Source organism: Phoca vitulina, unplaced genomic scaffold (assembly GCF_004348235.1).
Source record: "Phoca vitulina isolate PV1807 unplaced genomic scaffold, GSC_HSeal_1.0 scaffold33, whole genome shotgun sequence".
Classification (NCBI taxonomy): Eukaryota; Metazoa; Chordata; class Mammalia; order Carnivora; family Phocidae; genus Phoca; species Phoca vitulina.
The window spans coordinates 16,511,660-16,531,438 of record NW_022589736.1 but is presented as its reverse complement, the minus strand read 5'-3'; the positions used below and the strand labels follow the sequence as shown (position 1 = coordinate 16,531,438).

At 44.0% G+C, this 19,779-nt stretch overlaps 1 protein-coding gene across 2 annotated transcripts in view; it reads left to right on the top strand.

Moving 5' to 3' along the window:
* FAM171A1 (family with sequence similarity 171 member A1) overlaps positions 1-19,779 on the top strand; it is a 124,671-nt gene that overhangs the window by 24,989 nt on the left and 79,903 nt on the right. Inside the window, exon 1 of one of the 2 annotated variants that reach the window (XM_032426095.1) lies at positions 4,501-4,735. The exons of the other annotated variant lie outside the window; for it this stretch is intronic. The gene's annotated coding sequence lies outside the window, so the exon portion shown is untranslated. Of the gene's footprint in view, positions 1-4,500; positions 4,736-19,779 lie in introns of those variants that run through there. 2 annotated transcript variants of the gene reach the window in all.

Sequence of the window (19,779 nt, the reverse complement as noted above, 5' to 3'; positions counted from 1 at the left end):
AAATACACGTTTTATGGGAGAAAATAGATGCCATAATTGAATTTAGGGACCGTTAATACTAGCAGAATATACTCCTCATAGATGTCATCGGTCTCTTCGGCTCTGATTTCAGGTAAAATGTATAAAATAGTAGGTCTCTGTTGTGAATTTATTTATTTACGGGCATTAACAAGTATAATAAAGGCCAAAAATGTCCAAACAGACCATGCGCCATGAGAACAGAAGCAGAACCATCATTAATGACTTTGCTAATTGCTCTTTCCTTTATTAGTTGGCATTCATTCTGTAGTCTGACATTACATCACAAATATTATTAATTTTTATACCTATTGGGAAAGAGCCTGCAAAATAGCGACTTTCCTCCTCAGCTGTTCCAGGCCTCAATCAGAACAAGGCGAAATTCAGCTGGTGTGGGGAGAGATACCCGTTTTAGGACTCCAGAACTGTTAGCATTTCCCCCGCACGGAATGTGTTGTTTGCATATGCGAGATCCGGGCGAGCACTTAGTTTCCGGAGCTCCGAAGCATTCACCATCAGGTCACACTCATGTGCATCAGACTCAGTGTCAATTCCAAAGTGAGTGCTTCAGTGATGTTTGATTGGACTCTTTATATAGTACGCCTGCTACAAAGAGCATGTTGTCCTTTAAGTAGAAGTTGATTCAAAACCATGATAAGTGAGCCGTAACAGTCTTGAAAGAGGGTTTTTCCTCCCCCTTTTCCAAAGGCCTTCAATGCATTGACACTAAGGATACTTTGAAGATACTCTGTTCAGTTGAAACCGCCAAAAGGATCCGGTGATATGAACCGTAGTTCATACCAGAAAAGTTTCAGGTTCTAGTATGAAGCTACAGGTAAAAGCTCATTTGCTTACATTTCTTCCTTAAGAATTCATCCTCCACTGATTTCTGCTGTGACTTCTTGACCCACAGACCTAAATTTTTTTGTAAAGCGGCTTCATCAAGTAATCTCACTGCGGGAAATACAGTTTATCAGGGAACTTTGGGTTCTAGTAAAAGATGAAAATGTATTAGTTTATTAATAAATTGATATTTTTTGATAATAGTCAACATGTACTGTGCTAAGCATGTTGCGTGTAACTTTTTAAAAAACTAATAAAAGTCTGCACTGCTCCTCTTTTTGCTAACAGAACCCCAGTTTTGTTCAGGTGTGGGAGTAGGGGGGCTCATCCTCAGTTCTGGGGTGTGACAGCATGCCCCAGTCCACTTTTGCTTTCTGATAAGTGGCAGGTGTGTAGGGAAAGGGAAAGGTTTTATTTCCAGCATGAATTTCCCACTTTGCCTGTGGGTGTTGGGCATAGACCCTCAGAGCAGTCGGTTTGAGCTTGTCCTTGGGGAAGATACCGTGGTCTCTTCAGACAAAACCACGACCTGAGCTCAAGTGAGTGGGAGAGTAGATGTGGTTCGGTCAGTCTCCACCAAGTTTAGAACATCTATCGCTGGACAGTGATCCCTAAATCCTTGAATTTGAGAGCCTATTTCCTATCAAAACGGTTTGCAGTCCCCCCCCCCCCCACCAACCATTGCATACACAGTATCATCGGGCAGGGAAAATATCTTGGTCGTTTGCGTGTTCTCAGAGTATACGTTCAATCGCATTTCAGTACCTGAAACCCTTTTTCTACAGAGCTGAAAATAATGGCAGAGAATGTGCAGGATTTCCCCAATTCTGCCGAGACACCACCACCGCATAGGCCCACGTTGATTATAAAGCACAAGTTTTTTTAGTCCACAGAAAATGTTTCTGCAGGTGGCTTTGCACTCTTGCAAACTCCACAGCCACCCCCCAGCGCTGGTGACTGCTGATCTTCAGGCGCTCGGTCAGAAGCTTTGCCCTCGGGGCGCCCGGGTGGCTCAGTCAGTTGAGCTTCGGGCTCTTGGTTTCAGCTCAGGTCATGATCTCAAAGTCGTGAGATGGAGTCCCGCATTAGCAGGGAGTCTGCTTGAGATTCTCTCTCCCCCTGCCCCTCTCCCTGCTCGCTTGCTCTCGCTCTCTCAAATAAATAAATCTTTAAAAAAAAAAAAATTGCCCTCTTGCACGTGGAAAGCAAATACATTTTACTGATAAAATTGCCCTATTTGGTCCTCCTTTTACTTCTTTATTTTCATGTGTGCATGTATGTGTCTCTTTGCCCGTCTGTCTGGGCCTTCCTCAGCCCAGCCTTGCCTCAGGAGGAACATTGAGAAAACACCAATGGTGGTTTTTTTTTTTTTTTTGCTAAAAAATAAATAAAAAATCATGATCCTAAAGTAGTTATCAGGATGTTCAAACAGAAGGGAAACAAAACAAAGGCCAAAGGAGATTATTAAATTTTAAAAGCAATCAAACATTTATAAGATGTGTACTTCTATATAGCAATAATGTTGAGATTTGTAAACTTGTTTGATTCATAGATGCCCCCCAGATGGTGGCCTTGAATCCTGGTTTGTGGCTGTAGGCTTCCCTCTCTCACAGCTCTGTTTTTGAGGGTACCATGCTCTGAATAACATCCTTTTCATTATTGCTCCCTCCTCTCTCAGAATTTTGCATTGTTGACTCAGGTATACAGTAAGGATTTCACAGTGGTCACTCAGAAAGACCACTCAGAAGGACCTCTGACACCAGATGCTCTATTAAGTTCCCAATTCTTGAGTAAGAATCTAAGGGCGATTGCAAAGATTAAAAGAATTTCTGTGTATTATGAGTCAAAGTAAATAATAAAAGCTTAAACAAGTCAGAAACTTGAGTCTAGTAGAAGATAAAAATGAACCTAAACTTTATTACCAATCTTCGGAATTTATTCCTATTTTCTCCTTTACTTTTTAATCTATATTAGAGGGAAAAAAGCAATATATATATATCTCTACATAGTTTTACTCCACCCTGATGGAAACAAAAGATACAGTTATTGTACACGTTCAGGCTATGAATCAAACAAGTTTACAAATCTCAACATTATTGCTATATAGAAGTACACATCTTATAAATGTTTGATTGCTTTTAAAATTTAATAATCTCCTTTGGCCTTTGTTTTGTTTCCCTTCTGTTTGAATATCCTGATAACTACTTTAGGATCATGATTTTTTATTTATTTTTTAGCAACAAAAAACCTTTCCATTAGGCAAATAGATTTCTTGCAGCAGCTTTTTTTTTTTTCATATAAGTTTATTCTTTAAAATTGTTTTTCTTTTTACCTTTTGACCCCCTTCACCCATTTCTCCATCCTACCCCTGCTGCCTCTGGCAACTACCAATCTCCTCTCAGTATATATGAGCTTGTTTTTGTTTGGGTTTTTTGTTTGCTTGTTTGTTTTAGATTCCACATATAAGAAATCATATGGTATTTGTCTTTCTCTGTCTGACTTACTTCATTTAGCATAATACCCTTGAGGTCCATCCATATTGCAAATGGCAAGATTTCGTTCTTTTTCATGGCTGAGTAATATTTGTGTGTGTGTGTGTGTGTGTGTGTGTGTGTGTGTCTTGAACATTCTGTAAATGCACTGTTGCATTTTATTAATTTTAGTGAACTATTCCAACAGATTATAAACAAAAGTAAGGTTAATAGCTGTAGTAGCTAACCACCAAATGTTTTATTCACTGAAGTTTTTGTAAGTCCATTATTTAAGGTTTAAGAGATGCCATCCCCGATCTCCTGATTCCTCGAGCAACGCTGACGCTGGCAGTATTTACCAGCCAGTAAGTGGCTTGCAAGGGGACGATCCTGTCTCCTCTTTGATCACAGAAACAAATTCTAAAATCCAAGGTCAGAGGATATTTTCCATTTTTCTAGAGCTCTATTTCTCATTAAAAGGGGGGGAGGGGCTGTAGAAAAACCTTATTGCCGTTAAACCATTCCTCAAAAGGATCTGTAAAGAGAAACCTTAGTCTTATTGAAGCCAGACTAACAGAGCTGTAACATCTAGGTGAGTTCATTTGTATTGCCGTGTTTAGGATCAGGAACACACAGGAAAATCAGGAGCTCTAGGTCTGGGAAGAGGAATTCCCTGGGAGAAGGGGCTTTGGATATCCAGGAGGCAGATTTGAAAACTGGGCTAGTGATTCTGGTAGGAAGGCTGATGATGAGACCTTGAGTGTTAAGATGGATCCCCAGAGAGCAGGAAGACAGTGACCAGGAGGCTGAGAAGCTATATGGGGTGGGGGGGGGGAGGCGCGGGTGGAGCAAGGGAGAGAGTTTTAAAGGCATGAGTGGCCCTCAACTCCAGACCCCAGGAGTGGGGAGCTACGGAAGGAATGCGATGCTAAGAATGGACAGACGTCCCCCAGGAGCCAGGTTTCGGAGCTGTAAGGAGAGCAGCTGGGGGCTGCGGGGAGAAGTGTCAGATGGTGACATGCAGTTCATCTCATGGTGTGGTTGATGACGAAGTGAAAGCTGTTGTATGTGCTCGAGCTCTGTGCTCAGCTCTGCACTGGGGATGTTGAGTGGGGGCGGGGCGGGGGGGGCATTGATCATCTTGCTTGGAACATCCCTTAATAGATTCTGGTCCCTTTTTCTTACCATAAACACTGTAAGATTGCACAGTGATTCCAAACTGTTCTTCCTACCCAGACCCAGACCCAGACCCAGGCAAATGAGCTGAAATTCTTTGCTCCCAGCTGACCTGTTCCTCGGATGAACTTTGAAGAGACTTGTGAAGGGGACCAGGAGAAGGGAACAGATGAGTCAAATCCCAGAGGAGCAGCCGGAATGCTCAGGACCCTCTGCAAGCCTGGGCTGTGAGTCCCCGGGGACTTGATTTGTGTTAGAAAGGCTACATTTATGCATTTGTTAATGACGCTGGTTATTTCAGGTTGGTGAGCTCTGTCTTGCATATGAAGACTTTATATTTGAATCATCACTTCCACGCGATAAGACTGGAAAACCATTTACGTATATATCATACAAAAACTTTGCGCAAGCAGCCCCCATATCAGAATCTGTCCTTTTGTGGAGGAATGTAGCCCTGTCTCTCCTGGAATCCAGCCAGCATTGAGAAGTATAAAAACTCTCTGGCTTAAAAAGAATAAAAGGGAACCATTGGGCATCACAGAAACTGAGGAAATTTCCAAGTAAACTAAATATTGATTCTCATGTCCTAGAAAGGAAGACACCAGATCGATGCTTGGTTAGGTCTCTAAAAAGTTGAGCTTAAAATACAAATGCCTCCAAAATGCTAGTACAAGTTTTTAGTTTTTCTAGATAATTATACTTGAGTTCTTAAATCTTAATTGTGTTTTTTTTAAGAGTATAAAACCAGCACTGTTATCAGCATATAGGAGCATGTATTTGAGTTTTGACTGTGGGGTATTCCAAGTAATTTCCAGCCCAAGCCTTGTGCCCAAGGGGCTAAGAGGTAGCTGCTGGTGCTGGGAGTGTGCTGAAGGAGTGTTTCTAGAGCTAATTTTAAATAGGTAGATGTTGGCCGTTCCATTTTTTTAGATTGTTTCTTAATCTTTTTCTCTTACACGATGTATGAAGCAGATTTCTTTGGTGTCTGCCCACTCACTTTGATAGGCAGAAGATACTTCTGACACTGGGAGGGACAGGGCGATAAATACGGTAGAAGGGTCCTTTGGATTTGAGTTAGAAAACCTGGATCTTCCATCTCCTGGCTCCCCCAACTTTTTATTCCTATGAACTTGAGCAAAGTACTCAACTTTCGCAGACCTCAGTTCCTTCATTTGCAGTACAGAGCTGATAATGCTTCCCGGGCCCTGAGGAATGTCGTTACGTTCCGGTGAGGTCATGCATGTGGAAGCATGCTGCAGAGGCTCTACACGTCGACACGCTTCTTCCTAATGAGTGCTTCCCAATGGGCGATGGTGGGGAAGGTTCATAAAAGACTGCCTGTGGGTGGCATTTACATTTGTGCCAGAAGGAATTAGCTGAAAAGCTTTTGATTGGTATACTGCTTTTGTCTTATTATTAGGGTGATCTTATTAATAATGACTGAAAGAAGTTTTTGTGCTAATCTGTGGAATCTGATTATCTCTCTCCCCTGCACTATTACATAGAAGCTCTTCTGCTCTTTCTGTTTCATTTCCGTTTGCCCAGTCCATGGCTCCCAAAGAAACGGTCTTGTGTCACTGTAAAAATATCAGAGAATCTGTAGTAAAATAATTCAGTCTGGAAAAGACTGAAGCTTATTGTTTATATCTGAGGAGGAAAATATTGACCAAACAAATTAAAGCTCTAGACAGTGTTCAGCCATTTGCAGTGCTATTCTATGCAATAAAGAAAATGCTTTTCTTAAATGCCTCCTGCACCCAGAACTCTTGAGGTTGCAAGTAGAAAGAAACACAACTCAAGGCGGGAAGTTTCATGAAGTTTGGTTTATGAACCTAAAAAAGCCAAAAAGCACAGTGCTGGGGCAGACAAATACTGATCTGGCTTAGCAGCGCCACTAAATGTCCTCATTTCTTTTCTCCATCTGCTTTGCTTTCCATGGTGTCAGCCTTATTCTAAGGGTCTCCCCTTGTGATCCTAAAAATGGCTTCTGGTGGGTCATAGTACAGTATGTACCACTGTTCCCAGCATCTCCAGAAGAAGCTGTGCCGTGCATTCTTACTGGATCTGCTCAGGTCATGTGCCCAGGACAGAAATCATGGGGGTCCAGGGGAATGGGCTGTGCCAGTCACCATAATCCAGATCATGGATATCACTACTGGAGCCAGATGGAATCTCCACAGGATAATGGGGACTCCCAGTCAACAGAGGTCTCCCTGCAGTCCTTTCCTGTTCATTATGGGTGGTTGGTCAGGATTCCTGTTGATAAACTCTTAGGTACTAGTTTGAGTTAGTATACATATTTTAAACTCAGAAGTGGTTATCTGTTAAAAACAATACATGGCACTTGGTTTTTCATATTGCTCTGTACTCTGCATCCAGCTTCTCCGTCTTCTTCCCGCGTCGCCACGCTTAAGGGCTTCCTTTCTCCTGTAACCCTAGCAGAATCTCCCGGTCATGGGGACTCACTGCTGCAGTGGTTTGCCCAGTGCTCCTGACTTATGTTATGACCAAGGGTGAATTACTGAACCTCTGAGCCACAGGTTCTCTGTGAAATGTGCCCTCCTTACAGGGTTGTTTAGAAGATTTTCTGAGATGATGTGTCTGTCCCAAGGAGCAGCTCAGTGATGGACGTGTGGTTTCCGATCTCCGCCCTGATAGTCAGAAGCCAAGTCTGTCGGTGCCCTGGGGATACCTGCTTTGCTAGATGCTACAACCTGGGGTGGAGATGCTTGCCAGGGCCTGAGCTGTTTGAACCCCAGCTTGCCAAATCCCCCGGGCGAGGTAGGGCTTGGAGCAAAAATCGGTGAGGAAATCAAGGAAGCCGATGAAGGAGGGATATGACCTCAACCAAGTGGAGGCAGACAGGCTCCTATCCTGCTGCAGGACTAGAAGCCCCGAGCTTAGGCTAAGCCTGTTCCAGGAGAGGGGTGGAGTACGGAAAGAGCAGGTAGCTCCCGCAGTTCTTAGGGGTATCCTGTATTTAGATGATTAAACTTCAGGGTACCTTGCCTACTCCTGTTCAGAAGAGCCCAGTTTCTGATGAAAACCAATAATTTAAAATTTATTTTTAAAAAAGATTTTTTTTTTTCCTTAAAGGATACCAAAGTACTGGTAGATTTAAGCAATGGATACATAGTTATATCCCTGTCAAGGCTATTCTGAGGCTAGTTTCCTTACTGAGAGAGAATGGCCAATTAGGTAATCCTTGCTCTCCTCATCGAAATAAGAATAGGAGCTAAGAGCTTGTGAGCACTGAGCACCTGGCAGGTCCTGTTCTAAGCTGTGTGTGTGACCTGACTTGCTCTTCCCCTAACACCCTGTGACTCCAGGAAGGTCTTGCCCCCGGAACTCAGCTGGCAAGGGGCAGAGCTGGGATTTAAACCCAGGTATTCTGGTTCCAGAGTTTTGGGCCACCATACTACACCACTTCCTTAGTGATTTGATCTCAGTTAATTTTTTGTTTTGAGGGACTGCCTCATCTGAAATTTAGAGCTTATGTTGAGTTTTGATGGGTACTTGAGGGAAGAGAGAGGTGGTTAATCATTTCAGATACATTGTTGCCACATTTTAGTGGTGAAAAACCAGCGCGTCAGCGCGTATGGCAGTGTCCTCCTGACCAAAAAAACCCAGAGTAGTAGGAAGCTGTCACTCCCACCAGAGGCAGCCATTTGAGACTTATTTTTAATTACTCACTGAGCCTGCTTCAACAAATCCAACTGTGCATGAAATTAGTGGGTTATAGGAGAGGCAGGGAGAAGATGTGTTGAGTCCAGTTGACTTGTCCGAGTTATTAATAGAACATAAAATAGAAGAATCCAAACTTCCCCAACAGATAAAGTAGAGAATAACTAGCTAGAGTGGGAAATGATTCTTTTACTGAACAGTTCATTATACATTTCCTAATCCTGGGCGTCCTTAGAGTATTTACAAGTGGGATGTGATGTAGATATGCTTCATCTGGATGAGGTTGAAGGCAGAAATGTCGTTTACGAGCAGGAGTCTGCAGTCATAATTGTTTAAAACTGAACACGAGAAGATAGAGGGATGGGGTTGTCAGAGCAATGTCTCTGCACTGTTTATGACTCATCTTCACCTGGGTCAGAGTAAAAACAGCATTTACCTACAGTTTTCACACTCTGCATCTGCCCCCAGCATTCCACCGGAGGTGGGAGCCCAGCCTTGCCAGGAGGGAAGATGAGCATGTCATTTGGAGACGAGAAGAAATGGGATACGCATTCTGGGTAGTTACCCAGTCTTAAAGCTTAGTTCTGCTGCCACAGAACACAGCAAGCTTTTGGAAACCCTGAGTTCCAGCAGAACATAAGCAGACTGGAGGAAAGTTAGAGGCACAGCACGTAACATGTCTGTCTAATGGTCCATGACTAACAGGAGTAAACTGGGTAGAACCCTGCCATAGATCAGAAGTGTCTGAGGTACATGGCATCAGGTCTGGAAAGGGGGCAAAGAAGACAGAACTGGGCCAGGCCTGGACAGGTGGTGGGGTTTGGGTGGACAGAGCTGAGAAGAAAGGTCAGGAGGAGGGCTGGAGCGAAGGCACAGCCATACCACGGACAGTTAGAGGATCTGAGGAGGGAGGTGGAGGGACGGGGATGAGGCTGGCTGGGTCTGTGAGCGCAAGGAAGCCGTTTAGATGCACAAGACCAATTAACTGCTGTCCCTGCAGAAGAGTCGGGAGCAGCAAGGTGATCTGGTAAGATCTCTTGAAAGAAAGAGGCATTTTCTCTTAGGAATCAGGCTGTCGTCTGCTTACCTGGTGGTGGAGCGAGGTGTCATGAGCAGCACAAGCTTCCTGGTTCACCAGTGCCCACATATGGAACATGGGGCTGGTGGCCATGGCTAGCTGGTGCGTGGCCCTGGGTGCCGGGGGCTCGTGTGGAGACTTTGTTCTCAAACTGGCATCGCTGGCTCTTGTTTGTCATAAGCCGATCTGAATTCAATATTCCATAAACCCTAACAGTGCAGAGAGAAAGTCATCCTTTTGTGAGACTAAATGAAGGTTTTGGAAAGATTCAGTTAAGGCCAGCTGTTGAAGAAAGGTCTGGATGTCATAACAACCCTAAGATTGGAAGGGGGCAGTCATTAGAAGCTGGAAGGATTCTGTGTCCAATTGCTTTTAAAGTTCTCTCTCCAGTTAAAATGAAACTGGAAGGGATGCCTGGGTGGCTCAGTCGGTTAAGTATCTGCCTTCAGCTCAGGTCATGATCCCAGGGTTCTAGGATCGAGTCCTGCATCCAGTTCCTGGCTCAGCGGGGGATCTGCTTGTTCCTTTCCCTCTGCCCCTCCCCGAGCTTGTGCTGTTGAGCGTGTGTGCACTCTCTCTCTCTCGCAAATAAATAAATAAAATCTTAAATGAAACTGGACATTGCAGACAGTGCTTTATGCGTATAGATTTTGCAAGGAAGGTGACATGGGACTGCACCAGCCATCAGGGAAGGAGGAGAGGAGAGGAGAGCACGTTACTTAGGTTACTCCTGTTGGTTATTGGTCATTAGACAGATGTGTGTGCTGTGCCACTAACGTTTCTCCAGTCTTAGCACTTTCATTGCTTTTCCATTTTGTTCCAAGTCCTTGGATGCAGGGAACAAGTGCTGGGTGGAAGGGTCAGTACAGATGTTTTCACTCAGAGAGTGACTACAAGTGTAAAGGCCTTTAGTTAGTCCAGGTTGCTCAGCTTGCGATTTGTTATTAAACCCATGACTAAATCGAGCTTCCTACCATGACAGCAAGGATATTGATGGGCTAGTTTGGTTTTTTTGTTCTTTTTTGTGGGCTCTTATCCCTCAGCCTTACATCTAAGGCTTGAACAGACAGACACTTGGTGGTGAAATAGATTTTAAGATTGTGGTTAGGAGACCTCTTCTCCATTCCTTGGGTAGATGTGTGTAAAACCACCCCTGAAAATGAATAGCGAGTCTCAGCGGGGTGTGTGTGATAGATGGAGAGTGCATGAAGCCCCAGGTTGCCCGGGGTTCCTGCCACCAGAAATGCTTCCATGCCAGGAGGGTTGAGGACTGCCAGAAGGTAGGATTAAAATGTGGAATATTAGCAATATGGTATGCTCTTGGGAATAAAATATATTTGGTTACAATATACAGAGACTGTTTCCCCCCAAGGAGGGAAGAGCTCTTAAAGAATGTGTCCTTGGAGGACTGGGGGAGGATCTGGGTTGCTCTGGAATGGTCTACCATACCTGCTTGTGTGGACTGCTTCTCCACGTAAATAACTTCATCTTCCCAGAGGAAATGATGGAGAAGAGTAGGAAGTGTGGTGTCTCAGTTGGGCACATGACAAGTAGATGCCTAGATGTTACATTCCCTGTTCATCGAATCAGGCTGGTATGATGCATACCAGTTTCCATCTAAAATCTTGCACATTTGGGGGAGTGGAGATTAGGACTCATCTTGCAGTCATTCATTTCGCTTGCCACCTAGTTAAGAGTTTCAAGAATCCTAACTGAAAGTTACATGACAGCACTTTTGCAAAATTGATTAACCACCCGCCTTCCCATTTTTTATGCCCCGCTTTGCAATGGATTATGCTCTATGTGGATTTTTTTCATCATGATATATTTTTAGGAGTACTGAAAGTAGAAGCTTTCCCTGGCAAGTAGAGGGCTATTGGTTTTAAAGTATTTGTGCTGTGTTTAAGGATTTTTTTAATTGTTGAAACTAGACAGGGTGCTGTATCACACTGGATTCCTAATACCATGTTCTTTTCTCCCATCAGTATTATTCCCCACTTTAAGTAAAATCACAACACATAGGGTGGAAGATATGGTGGTCCCTTTCATAAGACAGTTTTGGTTGTGGAGGTGTATGCGTTGTAATGCTGTTATACATTTGAATCCTATGGTTCACTCTCATTTTTCTCTATGGCTCACCAAATAAATTTGTGATTATAAGTTGGCTTCTTGGGTTGGCCTAGCTTTCAGGGGAGAGAAGGTACCAGTTATCCAGTGAGAGTATTGCCATCTTATAGAGAGATGTATTTTTCATTGCAAATTAAGACTTTGGGGTTTTGTTTTCATACATCAGTCTCTGTCAGCCTGGTAAAGGTGAGTCCAGGCAAGGTCTCCGCCAGAGCTAAAGACCAGACCCAGACATTGAGACAAATTTCCCAGAACAACCCCACTCCGTGAGTCTGCTTAGTGAACAGCTAACTTGCTACTCCTGAAAGAGCTCTACCATCCTCATGCTTTTCTTTGAAACATTAATAGTTACTATTAAACAGTTTGGGTAATAGTGACTAACTGTGTCCACGAAAGATCAGTGCATTTGAAGGAGTGCTGTATCCTGTTGGAGGAAACTTAAAGGTAATCAGCCATATCTCCCCCTGCGTGCAGCGAAAGTTCAGATGTGTGCAGTAGCCTTAATATTAAGGCTATCCCGTTTAAATCCGCAGTTCATGTTACCGAACGTGGGTGGAACGTGATGGAAGAAATTAAAATAAGAATGATCTTCTTCTAAATGCACTTAAGTAAGACTAGTTTGAGTGTTGGAAAGCGTTCTGGAAAGGAAAACCTCATAGCGAACCAAATAGAAATCTCTTGGCAGTGGACTCTCTCTCCAGATGTATTCAGTTATTGAAGAGCTGTCAAAGAAAGCAAAGCATTATTTGTCCATTTAGAACAATTTCAGAAAGCTGTTTTTAACCCCCCAGTGGTATTTTTCTTCAGCCTTCTAATCTCTGCGAAGGTTTTTAAAAAGATCTAACAACCCAGGCTTGTATCGGGCCTGAAGTTACCACTGGAGCATAAAGAGAAATAGTTAGTGTTCGTGTGAAAGGAATTATAACCACTAGAGTTTTATTTCCTGCAAAATTTTGCAGCGTGGCCCATAATCATAGATAAGCTGTCTTGGCTCATGGTCAACAACAATATCTACTATTTGTTTCTCAACTATATGATAAATACTGTAAGATAAAAATCAGGGCTGTATATATTCCTTGCATAACTACAGAGGTGGAAACAACTACCCGGTCATTTTCTATTCTAAACATTTCATACTATAGTAGGGATGAGTCTGTAGTTTTATGAGCTCATAATGATACAAAATACAGTCGACATGGTCTTTCTTTTTGACTTGAGGCGCAAACAGTTCCGATTTTGAAGCATCAGGTTTATTTCTCTCAGCTTTCATTAAAGGGTTTAGGTTTCTGACTGGGAATGCTGGTATTTGAATATATCGAAATTTTCAACTTAGAAAAATTCAGAACATTTGGGTTTGGGTTTTCCTTTGTGGTTTAATCTTTGCCCAAAAGAAAGTCTTTAAGTGAAAGTTGTACAAAATTATACAACTATTTGACTGTGCAACTGGGTTATAGTGGGGGGGGGGAAAGTAAAACAAACCTAGTAGGGTGGCTTCTAAAGACTCGAAGCTGAAACTGTGGCTTTCTCCTGGTTCAGTGCTGGCAAGAAGTGGCTCTGAGAAGTGTCCTTTTAGGAACGTGAGTGAGAGGACAGACAGCCCACCTGAAAGGAAGAGCTTGTTTCTTAAGATGCCTGGACACAGGTGTGTGTTTATTTTCATTAAATCACAGCCAGGGTTCTGCCGGAGTTCCAGATCACCCTCATTTTCCTAAGCAGACACTGTCTTACGGGAGAATTGTCTGAGCTCCCTTATCGTTTATTGAAAGCATTTAGTATTGTATTTTGAATATTTGAAAGAGTATGTATTATCTGCATTACCTTTCCCAAGTAGCAAACTTGAACATGTAAGGAAGTCCTTTTGCATGGTGGCCACAAAAGGATTAAATATAAAATAAATCAATGTGATTCTGACAGTGATGTGACTTTGAATGCCAAGATCAACACAAAAATCTGCTCACGTACCACCACCGTTAAACTCTCTTTTCACATCTTTTATCTAGAAACCATTGGATTTAGACAAATTAGAAGTTGGCTGAATTGCCTGAACTCTTCAGACCTTTTACTGATCATTTTTCAGTACATCCCCTGCACCATATTATTCTAACTACTTAGGCGGGACTAGCAGACGATGATTTCTTATGGGCATAACTGCTGTATGGTCTAAAATGGTTTAATGTAAAAAGCGAGGTATTTTCGCCTGCTGTTTTCATTTCTTTACTGAGAAGGCTGCAAATAGTGAAGAATGTTATTAAAAATTGTCCTGTGCCTTCCTTGAGTTCTTGGATTAAGGGATTGTTTTTGCTTTTATTGGTTTCCCCACTCCCACTCTACTTTTTAAGAAAGAGTCTTCCCCATATGTGTCCAAAATCCCTGACCATGTCTTGGTTTTTAATTGGGGGGGGGATGTATAGTGTTCCTTTATGGTGAACATTCTGGGACTCTGCTCCATGTACATGCCATCCACAGGCTTGAATATAGAAATGGGCACGTGTGCTCTGCTTCCAAAAGTCTCTTCACTGTCCTCCTCAGTCTAGCTCTATCCTTCCAGGCATATTACCACACATCAGCCTCCCTGGTTGTTCTCTGAACACCTTGATGGTCTCCTTGACACCGAAGTGGGGGTAGGAGTGGATGTCCCACTGATGACTGGTTCTTTCTGTGCTTCTCTCCCTTTTGTCTCCTCTGAAGCCTTTTACCCCTCTTGAACCCCTGAGAGGCTTCTGGAAAGTCGTAAAGGGATGGGAAGAGGATTAAAATATTAAGCCCACTTAAAGAATCTGAAGGAAATAAAATTAAGCACACTCTTTCACAGGAAAAATAAGATTACATATGCCTCAAAACTCCTGAACAGAACTGACCAAGTTGATATTCTGAAGCCCCTGAGAGGAACCAGTTTTAGCACTTAATAGGGGATTTGGCCAGAGATTCCCACCCCCTAGGGTCTAAAGGGGAGCATCTTGGGTGACACGGACTGCATTGGAAGCAGGTGCATTGAAGCAAGTGAATGGATTTCTCTGCAAGAGGCTGGAGTTAACTGCCTTATTTCTGTTTCATCCTGCTACCTGTAAAGATAGGCAACCAGTTTCACGACCTTTCTCCGTGTAGCCGTGGGATTTGGTCACTGATCTTAGGGTAGCTGCTCTCCTCCCAGGAGGGCTGAGCTGGATCCTGGCTCCTTCTGATCCCTTTCCTCTTCCAGATTCATTTGCTCTGGGCATTAAGGAGGCAGAGTCCCAAGCTCCTGGCATCCTACCTATCAACCAATGTGATCATGTCATTTCCTGCTAAGAAAGTTCCAGTGTCCCGTCACTGACATCATTTGTCTCTACACTTCTTTGATTGTATACCTCTAGCAGTAAAATGGAGCCTGTGCCCTGAAAATGTGGATATGTATAAATACTTATTTATAAATTATGCCATATATATCTGTATAAACTATTAATACAACCAAGTTTCTTTTTTTAGGCTGAAATGTATATAAATGGCTTTCATGTTTCCCTTTAGTGACCATGGGCTTACAGGGTAAATCCAGACCTCATCAAAGGCATCGGGATCCCCTGTTGCTGACTGCTACCCCACCTCTCTGGCCGTACGGTTTTGCTTTGCTCTGTCTGCAGGTAGTCCCCGCGGCCTCTGTCAGGCCTCCCACCTCACACATGCTTTTCTTTCTCCACACGCTTCCCTTTGTCTGGCATCACCTTCCTCTCTCCAGCTTCCTCGAACCTTCAAGAACTGCTTTTCTGCCTTACACAACTGTCGATGCCTTCTAATTTTTTTTTTTTAAGATTTTTATTTATTTAAGAGAGAGAGAGCATGAGAGGAGAGAGGGTCAAAGGGAGAAGCAGACTCCCCACCGAGCAGGAAGCCCGATGCGGGACTCGATCCTGGGACTCCAGGATCATGACCTGAGCCGAAGGCAGTCGCTTAACCAACTGAGCCACCCAGGTGCCCGACACCTTCTAATTCTTCGTCGGCTCCCCCAGAAGGTATCTGTTTAGATAGCGCTCCTGCTAGACCCCAAGGATTTCAGATGTTGGTTGGATATTTCCTCCTTGTGCCACCCAAACCTGCTTCAGGACTCAGATGGGGTCCTGAAGCATCTTTTCTTTTACATTGTGTCAGAGAATACACGAGTCTGTCTGTGGAATAAATCCCTGAAAGTAGAATCGCTGGTCAAAACATAGATGCACTTGTGACTTTGATGGGTATGGCCAAGTCGCCCTCAGAGGGGTGATGCTAATTCATGTGTCCACCGGGAATGAATGTTGAGTGCCCATTTTGACACAGTGATGCTGACACAACGTATTATCAAACTTTGCCATTGTTGACAGGTAAAAAGCGTTATCAGACAGACGTAGCTCTTTCTGAGATTCTGCTTAAACCTTCGCCCTTGTTGAGGATTGGAAAAGCAAGTGACTATGTCTTAAGAGGTAAAAAGGCCCCCTTTGGGTGGAGTTGTCCCTCCCACCTCAGTCACTAAGTCAGCATCTAGAAGGCTGGTCCTAAAAGGAGGGATGGCCTCTCAGAATTAAATGAGCCAAAGGCAATGGATCACTGAGAAAGATGCTCTTGTAAGAACAGGGTCACAAGAAGCCTCTCGCTTAACATGAAGTAACTTTGCAGTTTGGAAGGACACCAAAGCATGTCTTTCCAGTGCATGGACAGTGAGGAAGGAAGCCACCCTCTGGGTTGATGCCTGTGTTCCAGACGCAGCCCAGATGGTCTAAACAGAACATACAGCTTCTCAATAAGCCAAGGAATGCTGTTATTCAAAACAGGTAGATTATGCACAAGAGTTCTCAGAGCATTATTTATAGTCATGAAAAACTGGAAGCAACCTACAACTCCAGAATAGGGGATAATTATACGACATACCCATAAAATGGAATGATATGTAATCTTTAACATAATTTTTTAGGGACAAGGGAAAATATTTATATGCTAAATTGAAGTAAAAAATGTAAAAATCTTCATGCTATGGAAGGAAATATGGCAAAAAATCCAAACCAAAATAAAAACCTGAGCGGAAGTATGCCAAAATGTCAGATTTAGTGGCCTCTGGGAGATGGAGTTGTATGTGTGCATTTTTTTCTTTATGCTTCTTTATATTTTTTGTATATTAATTTCCTGCCTTACACTAAACCTCAGCCCCCTCCAGCCCTTACTTGTCCCCAATAAAAAGGATGTCAGACCTCCTTAAGGCCTGAGCTTGGGACTGAGGAGGACACCAGCTTCATCTCAGGGAAATAGGAATGGGTTGCCAGTGTGATCAAGGCCTCAGTAATCCTGATTAGTTAAAACATAAGTAAACTCTTTCAGTTGAGAGGAGTGTTTCCTGAGACCTTTGTGAATAAATCCATATTTACAGATGTACTGAGCCTATTAGAATAATGGGGTAATGTGGTATCAAAAGGTCATTTCCCCAGGCTCTGTCCCAGGCACTCTCTGTGGCAGAGAAATTCAGTCACAGAAAAGGAAGCTCAGCCATTTCTTATGATGATGATGATGGCGGAATACCAGCCACATGTATGGAAGACTAGCCGCGTGCCAGGCAGGAATCTCAATGCTCTGCTCTTACCACACACAGAGTATACTGTTTTAAATACTATTACTGTCCCCATTTTGCAGATGGAGAAAGTAAGACAAAGAGAGATTAGATAACCTGCCCAGGCACACAGCTAATAGCTACAGAGTAGAAGCCATTCTGCCTTTCTTTCTTTTTTCTTTTTTTTAAGATGTTAATGTGGAGGGCAGGGAGGGGAGTGGAGGGAGAAGGACAAGCAGACTCCAGGCTGAGCACCAAGCCTGGTGCAGGGCTTGATCTCAGGACCCTGAGATGGGGCTGGTTCAGCTTCCTTCCCACTGCTGCAGCCATGCGGGCTTGGGTGGCAGGGCAGCATGTCAGGCTGCTTCTGTCCTATCTTCCCTAGGACTCCAGACGGGTGCTCCCTCACCTTCCCCCAGGCTATTGGGGGCCATGCTCCCTGTCTGTAGGGCTGGGATGAAATGCCTTGATCTACCCCAGGGATGAGGAAGAGGGCCAGGCTTCCTTGAACTCCTTCCCCAGAAATCACTTGATAATCACAGAGAACTCCCTGCCACGTTTAGCCTGTGGTGTTGGGTAGTTGGCCAGATGGGCCCAATAACCGTCTTCCTTATACAGTGAGCATAATTCACACCCCAGATGAATTATGGTTTCCTCACATTGCCAGCCTTTTTAAAAAGACTTGCAAATAGACAAGACTACAAAAGTTAACATCTGCAAGTACCCATGTCTGCTGTGTTTTTAAAAATGAATATTTGGGTAATCGGCTAAATTAAAGAATTCTAAGACATGCTGAATGGATTTCTTTTCTCGTGTTCTTTTTTTTTTTCCCCTGATAATGTCAAGATCTGAGTGAAGATGATGGCAGGCATTCAGGCCTATGTTTTTATACCATTGTATGTGGCCTCCTGTTTTGAATGCTTTCCAATCACAGCGTGGCGTTTGCCCTACCATGATCAGACTCTTGGCGTACCACCCCTCCAAATCGTCAGTTTTGGCACTGGAAGTTGGCTTCTCTGGGTCTGATCAGGGAAGCACATTGTCAACAGGAAATATCTGCCGGCAAGACGGAAGACTTCAGGAAAGATAATGGGAAGAGGGGCCAGATCCCTGCGTGTGAGTTGTGTTCAGCTCTGTGGACCAAGGATATGGGACAGGAGCAGTTCCTACTTGCTCAGAGTGTGGACTAAATAAAGTTCTGCTCTGTTCTAGCAGGAAATGAGTTGCCCTCTTTGAGGAACGTGGAGGCTTGCTTTTCTCCGATTGCACGCTCCTGCAAATCCTGAAGTGGCTTCCATAATAAATAATAATTTTAGTTTTTTTTCCAGATTAAGGATGACAGTGTGAATAGTGAATGGAGTCTTCCACCCAGGAGGGCTATATTTTTCTTTACTCTTGGAATGTTTATTTGTGCACCTTAATTTTTCTTTTAGTTTGGTTGTGCCTTATACTTTAACGGACTTGGGAATATACAGAAACACAAAAGTTACATCTACAAGTGCCCAGGTCTTCTGGGTTTTAAAAATGGTCGGTGCCTTCATTATAATAAGATTTGTGAAAGTATATCTAAATGATTTAGGGGCAGTCTATGGTTTGGATGTTGTCATTTCCAAATTCTTGCAACCAGGGTCTTCAGGAGGGAGGCTAAGTGTTAATCTTTAACTCCCCGAGGCCCTCGTTGGGATAGTGAGGAGAGAGAAGTTACAGAAAGGAAAATGTTAGGTCAGGACAAGGAAGAGTTTTCTCATATCCAGGGCTGTGCAGTCATGGAATGGGCCACTGCCCAGGGCAGGGACGCTCTAGAGGCAGTTCCATCACGGATGCTGGAGTTCGCCCTCCTGACTCTCCTGGGGTCTCCCGATGGCCTTTCTCTGGCTGTGGAGATCCGGGATGGAGAGAAGGTTCTGCTGTACAGTGGGGAGCAGGGAGATCCTCCTGCTGTTCACAGTAGGGACACCAAATGCACACGTGTTCACAGAGGAAGAAACACATTCTAATCTTGTGCTGTGAGACCCCAGGACTCTCTGGGGCCAGTTGCCCAGACCTGCACTCAGTCGCTGACATGCGGGGGGAGATGCAGAGCCCACGTCAGAAAATGCAATCAACGCTCTGCTTCTTCATCAAGAACCTCTCCTTCGAAAATAAAAAAGGTGCTGTAACTCAGAATGGTAGTGAGTTAATTCTGGTGCCAGGTTTTTTAAAAAAGTAACTGCAGTTTACAGAGGGCTCTTCTGTGGACGTCTGCCTGAGCAGCCCGGCTCGCAGGTGTGGAGGGCCGGTGGGGCCTCGGGGAAGAGGGAGCTCCAGGCCAGGGGCTCTCCCCAGCCTCACCCTACTGGCTCCAGCCAGACCAGACTCCGTGCATGCTTCGCTTCAGCACAGCATTGTACTTTATTTTTTTAAAGATTTTATTTATCTATTCATGAGAGACAGAGAGAGAGAGAGAAAGGCAGAGGCAGAGGGAGAAGCAGGCTCCCCGCAGAGCAGGGAGCCTGATGTGGGGCTCGATCCCAGGACTCCGGGACCACGATCTGAGCCGGAGGCAGACGCTCAACCGACTGAGCCACCCAGGCGCCCCTCAGCAGAGCATTTCAAAGAAGGGGCTCTAAGAACAAAAAAACATTAAAAACCTCCCCCCATACAAGTTTTGTAGCTCAGCAGCAAGGTGACACGGAGAGCTTCGGAGTGAGGGTGACATGTCAGCAGGGGTATCACCTGCGTTTTGCCTGCCGCTTTGAAACTTGGAGCAGGCTTTCCTTCCTGATTTTCTTTCAAGTACACTTTTATAAGCAGGGGGCTCTCTCTCTCTCTCTCTCTCTCTCTCTCTCTCTCTCTCT